The sequence below is a fragment of the Pteropus medius genome, unplaced genomic scaffold, assembly GCF_902729225.1.
Source record: "Pteropus medius unplaced genomic scaffold, Ma_sr-lr_union100, whole genome shotgun sequence".
NCBI classification, from domain to species: domain Eukaryota; kingdom Metazoa; phylum Chordata; class Mammalia; order Chiroptera; family Pteropodidae; genus Pteropus; species Pteropus medius.
This window is the reverse complement of record NW_024352784.1, coordinates 9,289,296-9,303,277: the sequence shown is the minus strand read 5'-3', so window position 1 is coordinate 9,303,277 and position 13,982 is coordinate 9,289,296. Positions and strand designations below refer to the sequence as shown.

Below are 13,982 nucleotides of genomic sequence, written 5' to 3'. Positions count from 1 at the left end.
GCTCATTCATTGTCTATAGGAATAGGTAATAGAAGTTTCAGACTTTTTTTTTTTTTGGCTTAGATTTTTAAAATTCTATAAAAGAAAATGCAATCAAACTGTGATTTTTTTTTTTGAAAAGAGTTATCCATCAGTGTTAGAGTCTTGACGAGACTGTATAGTTTTCCAAGAAAGACACATCTACAAAGGTGATAATATAGTTATCTCTTTGTCATGTGTAATTGATAGCACTATTCAAAATTAATGGACTTTGGTGTGTAGTAGATTAATGTATACTGTGCTCAGAGCAGAAGCCAATCACTTCTGGGATTTCAAACCACATCTAAATTAGACTAAAGTGAAATGAGAGGGGTAGGGAAGACCTCATGGTTGAGCATGCAATGAAGACAGACAAGTTTTACGATATGACACTGGTCATAAAATTAAGCTTAACCCCACAGTCCTGGAAGTAAGACGGAAGAGTGTTCATATTCTTTATGGGCATCTTCTCTTATATTTATTTTATTACTCTGAGCTTATAGTTTCCATTAGTAGCTCTGCTTGAGTTCTTGTAAACCTGGTAATATACGTTACTTAGGAAATATTTCATTAATAGGGATTTCTATTGGTCTTTTGTGACCTAGATTAACATCAAGACAGTTTAATAGACACGATGTAGCATACATAATAAGAACAAGCTTACTAGTATATGTAGTCAAAAGTAATCATCATTTTCTAGCTGGATTGTGGGGAAAGTGAGAATAAAAGACAGAGTCAAGTGAGAGTGAATCAGGAAGATGGAAGGAACTAGGGCCCAAACAGGATTGGATGCTTTGAGAAGCTGATATAGAAGCAGTAGGTTGTCTTGTTCTTCATGAGGACTGAACTGGGAGGAGAAAATAACTTTTCTGTGATGCTGAAGGACTTACCAAAGGGGAACAAAGGATTATTTTCCCCTTCTGGTTCTCTAGCAGATGGAGCAAGGCCTTTGGAGTCATAAAAATTGGTTCAGATTCTGTCTCTCATTTGCTCTATAAATTTTTTTTGGACATCATTCAAACTCCTGGTGTAAAAGTCTCTTTATGCATACAGTGAAGACAAGCAAACCAATTTGTAGAATCTTTGTGAGGAATAAATCAGATAAGGTATGTTGAGGAGTCAGCATGATACCTGGAACAGGACCGTCATTGACAATGCTGAAGTTGCACCCTGCTCAATTACTAAAGGGTACCATTTACATCTGTGTAGGACAAATTTTTAGCATCCCTCTATGACACACACATACATCTTTATTGAGAACCTTGGGATACCAACTCGTAAATCAAATGTCCAACTCAACATCATCTATCAAGGTGTCTACTTTGAGAGTGCAAAATCAAAATTATTTGCCATTAATTTCTTACACACATTCTGGTGAAAGCAGGGATAAGAAAGGTGAGCTGGAGCCAACATCTGGGTCTATGACATGTGCCATTCCCTTTGTCTAAATTATAATTATTCCCTTATAAAGTCAGACTTTTTGTGACTGGTTAGGAAGTGTTCCTTGATGTCTTACATGCCTTCCACCCAAGCTGGATTAGATATCGCACAGATTAGCGTAGCCCTCATCATTGTTCTCACTGGTTAAATCTCTCAGGAGACCTGTCATTTTGTATTTCCTGTGTTGTTTTTCATGACTCTACCACAAAACTGTGCATTTTTTAAAGTTCTTGTTCATTCTTATGTGTTTAGCTCCTAGTACAATGTCTAGCACAGATATTGTTCTGCATGTGCTTGTTAAATGAATGAGTACACAGAATATTATGTGTAAAAATGTTAGAGCATGACCTTGAGAAAGTTACTAAATCCTCCTGAACCTCAGCTTCCTCATGTATAAAATGGGAGAAAACACATACCTAGCAAGTATATAGAGCTATGTAAAACACCTGGGTCAGAGTATACACTAAATAAGTAGAACAATGATTCATTATTATTATGTTATTCTAATAACTATATTCAGATAGAATCAAAATACATAAATATTGAACAGTTTTTAAACATTTAATATAAAATAATGCATGTTATGGAGCCTCTTAACTCTTGAGGCTCCTGTCTCCTTACCAGATGCCATTTGCCCTTTTCATACCACAGAAATCCATTCCTATTTCCTCTCTGCACTCCATCATGAGTTTTTACATTTATTCTGTCTGTCACACATAAACCCATTAAGTCTAATGAGTATTCATTCTGAACTTATGCTGCTTAACTGTGGCTGGTATGCCTAACGATTTTGCTTTTAACAATGACTTTGTATTTCTAAAAGTTAGCAGAGCTAAACATTACTTTAATTTTCCTAAAATCCAGATAGTCACAGTTAAATTTCTGCCAACACTTTTGAGCATTGATCATATATAAGATGCAGCACTGAGTCACTACAAGGGGATATAAATGTGACGATGGCCTTGCCTCTACCCTTGAAGTTTAAGGCCTTTAGATCAAATAGTCCCTATTAAATACGCCGGGAAGAGCCATTCACAGTGATATTCTCTATCACCGTGAATCAGATCTGTTGAGTTAAGCAAATGTTGCCTGGATAGCCTCTAATGTGCCAGATTTGGGGCTGAAAAAGACATATGCTCTGTCCTCATGGAGTAGGTAATTTAGCAATTAAGAGAAGTGAATAAAAACATATTATTTCTATATAGTTTCATTTAAATTAAGAACAAAGGGTGTTGGTGGTAGCAAGAGAAGAAATAAAGTGGATTAGAAATTAAGGAAAACCTTGCGAAAACAATGACCTGAACAAGGTTTGTTCAAAAAGACATCTAATGGTGGCCGTCATATTTTGATTCTTGTGAAAATCAAAAGGACTTTTTAACTAATGTTTAACAGAGAGTAAGTACTCAATCAATAGTAGACAATCTTATAAAATAATATAATAATTTTCATTATTGAGTAATAATTTTTAAGTGGAAATAATTGAGGAGGAAAGGGCATTTTAGGAAGAAGGAAAATAGGAGCTAAGATGCAGATTTTTGAAAAAGTATAGTCTATATAAGGTTACCACAAACTGTTGTATTAAAATATAGAATCAGTGTGAGAATTGATGGAAATTAAGTATGAGCAGTGGGAAAAGGCAGGTGTGTCATGCCAGGAAACCTAGATTTTATCCTGCATAAGGTGATATGGTTTTAAGGAAACAAATGACTCAGTCAGATTTATTTTTAGAAAGACTACTCAGCAACCACATGGAAGACTGATTTTAGAAGTCAAGATAAAAGACAGGAAAAACAGGTCTATTACAGTGGTTTAAGTGAGGAGTGATAAAGGTCTGAACGAGGGCAGGGCTAGAAGAGAAAAAAAAGGAAGTCTCCACAGTGGAGACTATGGAGATAAGAGACTGGTAATTTATTTGATAATTTATGTGGTGAAAATAAAAGGGAGACAGAAAGATCGATGAGAATACCAGGATTTCTGTCTGGATGGATGGTGCAAGGAGAGAAACATAGTTCAATTTGGGACATTAAGTGCCAAGTGGAGAGGTCCCACATGCATTTTCATCTGTGAATCTGAAGCTCAGAAGTCTTGTATAAATAGAAAATAACAATCTCAACAATGAATAAGAGCCTGAATAAGGCCTCTAGATAAGTAGAAGAAGGGGGCTAAGTATAAATCTTAGTAGACATTTGGAACATATTTAGATATGGAATGGTTTTAAGTAAAGAACTGGCAAGATCAGAATGGTCTTCAGGAGTCTAACGATGCTAACTGTCTACAGCAGTTATCAAACAATGTGTGTATAATAAACAACTAGAGATGCCATAAAAATGAAGATCCCCTGACCCCACTAAGGGAATCTGGTTGAATGTATCTAGTATAGAGCCTAGGAACTTGCACTTTCCAGCAAGCATTAAGATGATCAGTTGCAGGAGGTTCATGGATCACACTTTGAAAAACACAGAAGCTATTACTGTGTCAATAGGAGAAGACTGTACCTAGGGAACTTGATCATCAAAGTGTTATACATGAGAAACTAGATGTGTGCCACCTCTAGATTTGCTTGGCAGGTAACCAACAGCAACAAAAAATTCTTGTTACCAATCTTCAGTTATTTCCTGAGCCAAAAATATCACCCCAACCCATGTCAAAACTCACACACTCAGAGCAGAGTTTGCAGACACAAATAAAAGTCAGGCTGGGGAAAATGAAGGAAATCCAATGCAATATATTTGTATTCTGTCACTGAGGCACTGTCTAATGTTGCTGTAACTATGATGTATAGGTCTATCAAAGCATGTGTTACCATGGTCTGAATTTCCCAACTGGAGAAAAATGATTAATGTAGAGATTTGCATTCAATGTGGGCTTGGACATCAATATTTCAGCTTAGGTAAACAGGAACTTTACCTAATTTATTGGCTCTCATTATGGATGGCTTGTAGAAGCCAAATTCCCCCTCTGCCTCCAAAATGACCTTTCATGCTCTACAAATCAATCCAGAAGAAGTAAAGCAAGTTGGTTAATATTTTAGGGAGAAAAAAATGACTTCACATGTCAGAGACTTAATTGTTGTGATTTTGACCCATTTTGAAATTAGTTAACATTTGCTTCAGGCCTCTGACTTCATGCATTATTTATTTTCATCTTGGCCTTGCTTAAGTCACTCCATGTGCAATATTTCTATAACACGTGAGACGCTTTTACTAAATATGCACTTGAATAATAGCATGTGAGACAGAAAATGTAAAAACCAAACTGTGTCCCCTCTACACATGCATAAGTGTACATAAACACATGCACGTGTACGTGCACACACATATGCACATGCACACACATGTTTCAGGCCAAGCTTCTTTGGGGTATATTTTAGGACTCTCACTGGCAAAGTTTCTAGATGTTATAGCCAGTGTTATAGAGCACTTTCCCTCTAAGAGTTTCATGTTGCAAAGTATGTCAGAAGTTAATTAAAGGGTAACAATGCAAAAGCCTATGCATATGCTTTCTGGAGACTGGGACCAGCCCACACTGTCAGTCACTGTCAAAACTGTAGCATGCAGGGGCATATTGCTCATTTTCTCTCCTGCGAGAAAATGTTCCTGCCCACAAAGGTCATTGTCTTTATGGCATAAATCTATTAGCCTATTGTGGTGGTATGAATCCAAAGGAGAAGACATCACCTGTCTGGCTCAGATGCATGGTCTCCACAGCTTCTTGCAGGAAAGGGTCGAGCCTTGCATTTTGCCTCTTACTGTCAGCATCAGCTTTGGTCTATCCTCTCATAACCTCTGTGTCCTGGTGAGTAATCATGTATACCTGCCCTTGAAAATGACTATCCCATTACTTGTTCTGCGTAATCTTTGGAGAAGAGTGCTTTTTGAATCAGTAAACCTGCTACATCCTCCAGCCAGCCTAAGCACCCACAGAGTTTGGATGGGGAAAAGTAATCAAGAGAACATTCCACCATGCCAGCTCTATGAGAGGAAGGCTCTTTAGAAACCTTCACAGAAAAAATGCTCATAAATCCCTGTGTATTTCCGAAATGTTTGCTACCTTCTGATCACCTACATTTCTTTTAGTTGTGACACTTATCTGTGGTTAAAAAACAGTGTAAAATGAGACTCAACAGCTGTTTCTCAGATGTACAGAAATAACCATTACAGCTGTCTGAGATGAGGGCATTTGCATTTGCATTGATTTAGATTAAATCTTTCATTCATTTGGGTCATCATTTGTGTACAAAGCTCATAGAACAAAAGATGTGCATGTCCAAAGCAGCCGTTTTAAATCTTTAAGCAAGAATATAGAAATTTGAGTGATTTGATTTGCCTGGTAAAATGCAGTCTTATTGGACACGATTTTCATTGCACGGACTTTAACTGAAAATATGCTATGTTCATTGTACATTTTCTTTGTGTGCTAAAGCCCCATTCATCTTTCCAACTTTATTACCGCCTTCTTCTGGAAGCTGTCTCCAGTTTCTGGAATAAGAATTAATTGATACCTTCCCTCTAGAATTTGAAACCAAACTTGTCTAGACTTGAATATGATGCTCTCATTTCCTAGCGGTGCTCATTGAAATAAATGCTTAGTGAATACTTATGGTATCCAAATGCCAATAGGAAGGAAGGAGGAAAAGAAGGAAAGAGGGAAGGAAAGAGTGGAATGAAGGAAGGAGAGAGGGAAGATACATTTTTATTAACTCAAAATATATAGCTTTATTATATTTACATAATAATTTATAATTCAGAAGCATTTTCATTTTGTTACTACTGAAAGTATCATTTTAATAGTCTCACATATTCTTTAGTTTGAAGCTTATCAATATTTCTTGTTAATTTTCTGATGGGGGAAACTGAAATCTTCTAAATGCAAATCGTAAACTCTGATTTTTTTATGGAGGCCAAAGGCTTTATTTTTCTTGAACTTCTTTTCTTTTTAAATTCAGACTCCCAGACCCCCACAATATTCTGTTTTTTCTCTTATTTATAGAATCTTTCCCCAACAATTGTTTTCCTTTCTCTTAAACACTTTTCCACCTTCTCGCATTGGCTTTTTTTCTTTGTCTTATGCCCATAAGGCTGATGCTCATCTATATCAACAAACCCAGGTTATCTTCTTAATGCAAGAGATATTATTTATGGCTAAAAGTTCTAGCTATCTTACAAGTATTTCAAATGCAACATATCCAAGAATTGAATGTATTCTCTTTCCTTTTAGGACTGCTCTTTCTACATGTTTCATCTTGATTATTAAAGTAGCCATCATCCACCAGGTATCTGAAACCACAAACCTCTGTGTCTTCCTCAATTTCTCCCTTGCCCTCACCTTTAACATTCAATCGGTCACTATACCTGTGAAATGTTATTCCAAAAATGTTTTAATTCCCACCTCTCCACATTAATTCATTTTCACCAGCTTTGCCTGCTTCAGGCTCATCTTTCTGCAATGCCACAGGCATCCTCTACCTTAAGATAAACAAAATAAGTGTATGTGTGTATCCTCTCTCTCCCTTATCTTCAAGAAAGCCCTTTTTTAAAAATTAATCATAGTTTTTATTTATTCAGGGTATTTCTCATCTGAATCTTACCTCCATCCTCATCCTCTACCATCCCAAACTCTTCATTCCACCCTGTGATTAAAAGCAGCACATTTTCTAAACATACGATCTTCTTGAAATTTTTAAGCATGCATGCCTATTCACTCCCCCAAGCTCCTACATTTGTAGTTTTCTCTGCTAGGCATGCATTTCTGTCTGCCTTCTGAACTGCTGCTCATCCTTGAAGTGTGAGTTATGCAAAGATAGTCCTGACCCTTAAAAGGCTCTTCCTTCTGTGCTCATAGAACTTGGGCTTTCCTCAATTCTGAACAGTATGATTGCTTTTTAAGTTCCTTTCTTTCACCCATCAACTTACAAGCTTCCTCAGAACACAGTCTTTTTAATCCTCAGTAACTGACAATTTGCCTCCAACTTAACTGTTATTAATAAATGAAACCTTCATTTTGTCTAACTTGAATCTTGATATTTCAATCTTTTTTTCTGCTTCCATTCTGCTATAAGACCTATATTTAGTTCCTTTAATTATCTTTTGTAGCACAGTTTTTATCCTTGATTAAAGAAAGATGAAAGTGTTTACTATGCATATATGATAGGGTGACAAATCTTTTACATATATGTTAAATTGACATCTTTTAATTTCTTTCCTTAGTGGAAAAATTAACCATACAGGCATTCTTTTAATTCAGTGAATTCTTATTAGAAATAAAATTTGTGCCAGACACTGTGCAGAGCAATTAGAATACATAAGTGATTGCAATAACATTAAATACAAAGTTGATTCAGTGCAGGGTGTTTTCCTATCGAAGAAGCAAATTAAATCTCAAAGAGATTTCAGCCATTATTCATCTCTCTCAAAGACCAATGAAGAGGATTAGAAAACATAGTCCCTAAACTTCTTAAAACTCTTTTCTATCTTGTTCTTTAGCACCATTTTCTTATTCCTAGAGTCTCTTACTAACCCAGAAACTATCAAACTAATTAGCTCTCCTCCTCCTCTTCTTTCTCCATCTCTTATTTATCATTTGTTGACCTTCTGATTCTGCTGAACCCTAGATTTGCTGCACTAGCCTCATGTTGTGTATTCTCCACTTAAACAGTGTATTTCCTCTCCCCTGTTTTTCTCCCAAGAATCAGCTCTCTGGGTCTTGTTCTTCCTAACTCCGTATCCTTTTCTTCTAACTTTCTAGTTCTGTGTTCTCTATCAAGTATCCCAATTCTGCATTACAGAAATCCCAAAACTGATCTGAAAATGACCTATGTTCAAATGAAAGTGTGTTATAACAATGACAAGGAGTTATCTAAGCGAGCAAAACCACGTTTTTTGTTTGTTTTTTTTTCCTTTGGAGAAGCTGGAGAGGTTTCGAACATACCCGTAAATAATTTTTGTCTCATCAGTGATTAAGATGTGGTTAACCAGTTTTACGTACTTCAATGTGATGGGGGAAAAAAGACATACTAAACCATCAACCATCATATTATATGAAACATGCTATGATAGAATTATACACAGGACATTTTGAGGATATCTCCAAAAGCCCTTACCTTAGCCCCAGTGTGGGAGAAACAGGGGAAAAAATATCAGAAATTAGTTCTTGGTTGTGATGAATGATTTTAAAATGAGACATTTGTTTGGTCAGTATATGTAAATATGAGTTTGAACCTGGAAGGCAAATTAGATGATGGCTTTAATAAATTCAAGACTCATCATAAAAACATATTGATTGATGATCAGCATTTTTAGTTATGTATTGGGAAGCTGCCAACCTGGATGGATTATAACTTGCACAGTGTTCTTTGCAAATCTAAAAAACTTATTTTCTCTTTCTAGTAGAAGTCCCTGTGCCAGTTTATCTTCTCACATAACCTTAATGTGGATTGATTTCTAATATTGCCATTGATATGTGTTATAACTAGTAAAGCATAAAATATCTTCTTTTGAAATGTTACATAAAGCATGGAAGAACAATGATACTGAAAACAAAAATTTAATGTTGGAGCTGTGTATACTTGAGTAAAAATGTTTACAGTGATAATTTAAACACATAAAAATGAAAATAATTTTCACCCGTGACCTTTGTGAATACGAATTTGTATCTTAATATCTAATATTTTCGGTCTATTAAAATAACATGATCTTAAGTCATTAAACTAATTTGAAGCTGTAAAGTTCTAGAATCTTAGAGGAATCATAGGGTTTCTGCTGAAATTGTACTCAATCCTTTCATAAAGAATAAAAACAAGGTGTATCAATTATGATTAATTATGCATTTCTTTGAAAAAGATAAATATAGGCAAAGGGAAGTCTTCTCCATTGCATTTTTAATATATGAATCCTAGTGCATCAAATGTTTTCAGGGTTCTTTCATGCTGAGTAAAATGCTCATGCCCAAATATATGATTACAGATTTAGGATTAGACTCATCACTTCCACAATAGTGTGAATTAAAGTTGCTTATTAACACATTGGTAATACCTTTGGAGAAGTCAAATCATGGAAGAATATACACATGTTGCTCTTGATATGTCAAAGGCATTGTGTAATTAGACTGGATTCATTTGCCAGACCCCTCCCTGAGTTAACGAGGTAGAATACTGCTGTGACTCTTTGCATTTAGAAAATTGAAGTTAGAGAGATTAAATGACTCTAAAATGATTCTCATTTCATCTTACCAGGTTATTTCTGAAGGTTAGACTCAACATGGATCTAAATTCTGTAGGTAGTGTTTGAGTCATTTTATAGAAACATTATTTTCTCTTACTATATTTTTGTTCTGAATTATGTGTGAGATTATTTTTATTGAAAGAATTGAACTTGTCTGCATGCTTTATATTACACATCTTATTTTCAATTGTATGCCCTACTCATTCTGTTTCTATATTTCTCCTTTCCTAGATAAATCGGATTTTCACTGGACTGATTGGACTGAAAAGGCACGATTGAATGAGGTAAGCCACTTGGAGAGCTGCTTTTAATATCTACGTATTCTAACCCACAATACTGTGATGAACCTATATTTAACCTATCTGGTTTCATAACGTGGTCAGGTCACACTCTGCTGCCCTCCTTGGTCAGACTCTCATAAAGGGCCGAGTTCAATAAAACAAACAGTATGGATGGCAAAGCAATTACTATTTTGGTCAGTTTGCCTCAAATTGGTCAGCAAGTGTGGCAGGGCCTACACGTATAGAAAATACATAAACAATTCCTTTGGGCTAGCTGAGAATTGCCCACTAAAGATGAGAGCATGTGAAAACATAGCTGGACTGGGATTATTACCCAGGAACTTATCCACTTGTCTAGGGAGAAGGGAACTCAGGAGGCTGCATTGTTTCAGGATACTTCCTTCCCATTTTGAGGAACAAATGTCATGACATAGTCTTCAGTCTGCTGTGTAGAAACAGTCTAGAAACATCACATACTTTGAAATAAATTCTGAATCAAGGGAAATAAAAATGGATTGGGTAGTGGTAGTGTAGGTCTAATAAATGCTGGTTTCTTTGGTAAAATCTAGATTCTGGGAAGACCTTTTAAGTACTGGTTTCTTGGCCTTATTGTCTCTGGTTTTAAAACTGCTTTTTTAGTATAAACTAAATGACTTCTTTCAAGTAATTTGGAAATACATAGTCTTAATAATATTTATACTTATTGTCTACGGCCATGCCACCCTGAACAAGCCTGATCCCTAAATTCTTTGATGAGAAGAAACTGGAATTTAGTAACAAAGCTTATTGGAAAGGTTTCAAAGTAACCTCAAGTTTTACTTAGAGCCTGTTCTAAAAAATACCAACATTTTTTTAAGTGAAGACAAGCAAAAGAAAACAATATATGCAATATGTGCCGTGAAAATGATAACATTCTCTAATATTTATTCATCCTTGTGAGGCAGTACATTGAGCACATGAAATCTTTCATTTAATGCTACGACCACCTCTGCAACGATACTGTTATTTCCCTTTTTGTTTTTCCGGTAGGTAAAGCCTGCGGCTCAGAGAAGTAAATTAGTTTGCCAAAAGCTCTTAAACTAGTAGCAAATAACTTTTGGATTTGAATGCAGTGCTATTTAACAGGACATTCTGAGCTCTTAACTAGGAGGTTACATGGCCTTGCATATGAACTAGATGAAAAGAGCAGAGATAGCATTTACTTAGAATAGTTAGGTGTAGGTGAGGAGTAGCTAAAATGCCTGGAGAGATTAGGAAATTGCAGGAAGCAGAGGCAATTCCTCCTACTCCATTCTTGCTTCCTGTTTCTACCCATCTCTACCTCTGCCCAGTAGTCTCTTCCTGCCCTCAGTATTTGTCCCAAGGAAGACATACCAGTCTCCCCAACACTCTCACTGAATAACGTATTTGAATTTTTGTTATATAATAAATATATCTCCCCCTGAAGCCTACCAAGCACTCCTCTCCTTAAAGAAAAGCAGTTGTGCCTTGTTTGCTGCTTGAAATGTATGAAATGTGATTGTGTTTACTTTTTAGGATTAAAACCAATCACATAAAAAAATACGTTTTTTAAGGGAGAAAGATGTCAGCTCTGCCTTGTATATAAATACCCAGTCTTTTTGACTCACATTGAACAACCCTGGGCAAATCACTCTCAGGTTTCTTTATTCTGTTTGTGCTGTACACCAGCAGTGAGAAAGGCCACTCCAAATATGGTTCAATAACTCAAATATTAACGCTTTTTACTTTTTTTTTTTGCTTCTGTTCATTCTTTCTTTCCTTTTGATCTAACAAAATTTCTTAAATTATAAATTAGGAAGTGGAATCCCCACCCCCAAGTAAGGGAAAAGTGTATGGCTTCAAAAAAAACCATTAGTAGAGTTGTATAGCAGATCATGACAGTACTTTTATTTGGCATGTGGCACATGATACTCTGAGAAAGATGTTACACTTACAGTGATTTCTTAAGAGACTGCATGTTTTTAAATACAGTGAAATAAGCCAGTTTTTTTTTTTTTAACTTGGAAGGTGAAATAACATCTCTAATCCTCTTTCAACAGCCTTAAGAAAATATAACTATCTATTTTATAAAATCCAACACTGAGTTTTGCTCCTGAGATTTTTCTAGGTTGGCTGATAAATAGTTACTTTTCAGCCTTGAAACAAATGAAAAAAAAAAAAAAGTAGGAAGTCATGATATGATACTATGAGGAAGGTAAAGATTGAATTGTTTTCTGGAATACAATCATTCATTTTGAGAATTTGTCTTGTTTATTTTTCATTTTCTGATACTTAAGAATATAACCTTCAGGAAGCCTTCCTTGGCTGTTTTGCCTCCTCAGTATAGGTGGCATCTTTTGAGCTTTCCTGTTCCACTGTGCACACCTGTATTAAATGATTCAGCACATCAAATTGTAACTAGACATCTGTCTCCTCAACTAGAGACTGAACTGCTTGAGAACAGGGAGCCATGTCTTCCTCTTATTTGCTGCTAGCATAGTATGAGGCAGAATGGATACTCAATACATGGTTTTGAAATGAACTGAACTTACCTGTACTTTAACAGATATGTGATCAATGGTGGGGATACTTGTCTAGGATGTTTTCTTTCTATTCAGTGAGATATAAAAGTTTAGAGGCAAATTCCATCATACAAATAAAATGACAAATATGAAAACAGACCCCAAGCATTTCTTCTCTTTCTTGAGCTAAGAAACAGTGGCAAAATCTCATAAAAACAAGTTAGCCCAAAATATGCTTAAGTTTAAAAAATTCAGAAATATAGTGAGAATAAGATTTTTTCTCACTATACCATTTCTTAACCAGAATAGAGAAAAGAATACAGATGAGGAGTTAACAAATACATTTAACTTCAGGGATGGGGGCAGGGAGTGCAGGGGAGGGGGCGGACACAATAATCAAATAACCACAAAAACCCTTAGATGGTCTTTGCATGATGATCTAAAACATTCTAATTTTATCATCTGCTTTATTCTAAGCTTAAAAAAAAAAATTGTTGTGAAATCTACATTCCTGGCCAAACAACTGATTCATAATGCACAAACACGATCAACCATGAGGACAAGACATGACAGTAGCAATGATGCTTCTCTATTAGAATAGACTTTTATACTTTACGAACATTTTCACATATAATATTTGAGTTCTTCTTTATCAAAAGCCTGTATGGTGGAAAGACCACACCCTGCTATCTTACAGATGGTGGAACAAATACTGAGTACTTCCCCCAGGATCATAAAGCTATAAATATCAGTTAGAGCACTCAATAGCAGTGATGACAGTTTCAGCTATGAGAGTTTCCACTATAATCAGGCTGGACCCCACCATGCCAGTCATTCAGTCCAATACTAGGGCTTGATATAAATAACCAAGATTTGTATCTGACTTAAATCATTTAAGACATAAAGCTGGAATTCCTGTAATTCTACAAATATTTATTATGCTCTATTATCAGGTAGGGTTGCATAATAGATATGTAAAGCATAAAAATAAATATTATTTACTGAATTTTTTAATATAATTACAAGTATTAGAGGAAAAAAAAATATTTGAACTTCTCATAAAACTCTACAGAATCAGCATTGTTATGTCTATTTTCTATAATATGCCCTAGATAACAAAACTAAAAAGTGTCAGAGCTGGAACTTGAAATCCGTTCTACTCAACTCCACAATCTATTTCATGACATCATCCGGCCTCTAAAGATGCTCACAGAATATTTCTTATTAACAAAACTATTTTGGAGAACCTAAGTAGATCTTTGAGGCAAAATATGCTGGAAAATAAAACATGATATCCAAGAAGTAGTCATTAACAGTTCGTAATTGAAAGCAAGCTTGGGGAAATGTTGCAAACCAGTGTCTTCTGACAAAAAAGCAATCTGCAGACATGTGGTTGTGGTTCCAATTCTCACTTTGCAAACAGCCAGGCTAACCTGATTTGTTTCTTTCTTGCTTTTGTTTCTTTGAAATTGATGTCAGCTTCATTCATTGTAAGAAATTGG

The 13,982-nt window shown here is 35.5% G+C and overlaps 1 long non-coding RNA gene across 3 annotated transcripts in view; it reads left to right on the top strand.

Moving 5' to 3' along the window:
* Positions 1-13,982, top strand: part of LOC120590409 (uncharacterized) — a 672,254-nt gene that overhangs the window by 919 nt on the left and 657,353 nt on the right. For all 3 annotated transcript variants that reach the window (XR_005649711.1, XR_005649713.1, XR_005649712.1), the window contains exon 2: positions 9,909-9,961. This is a non-coding gene — a long non-coding RNA (uncharacterized LOC120590409). The remainder of the gene's footprint in view (positions 1-9,908; positions 9,962-13,982) is intronic.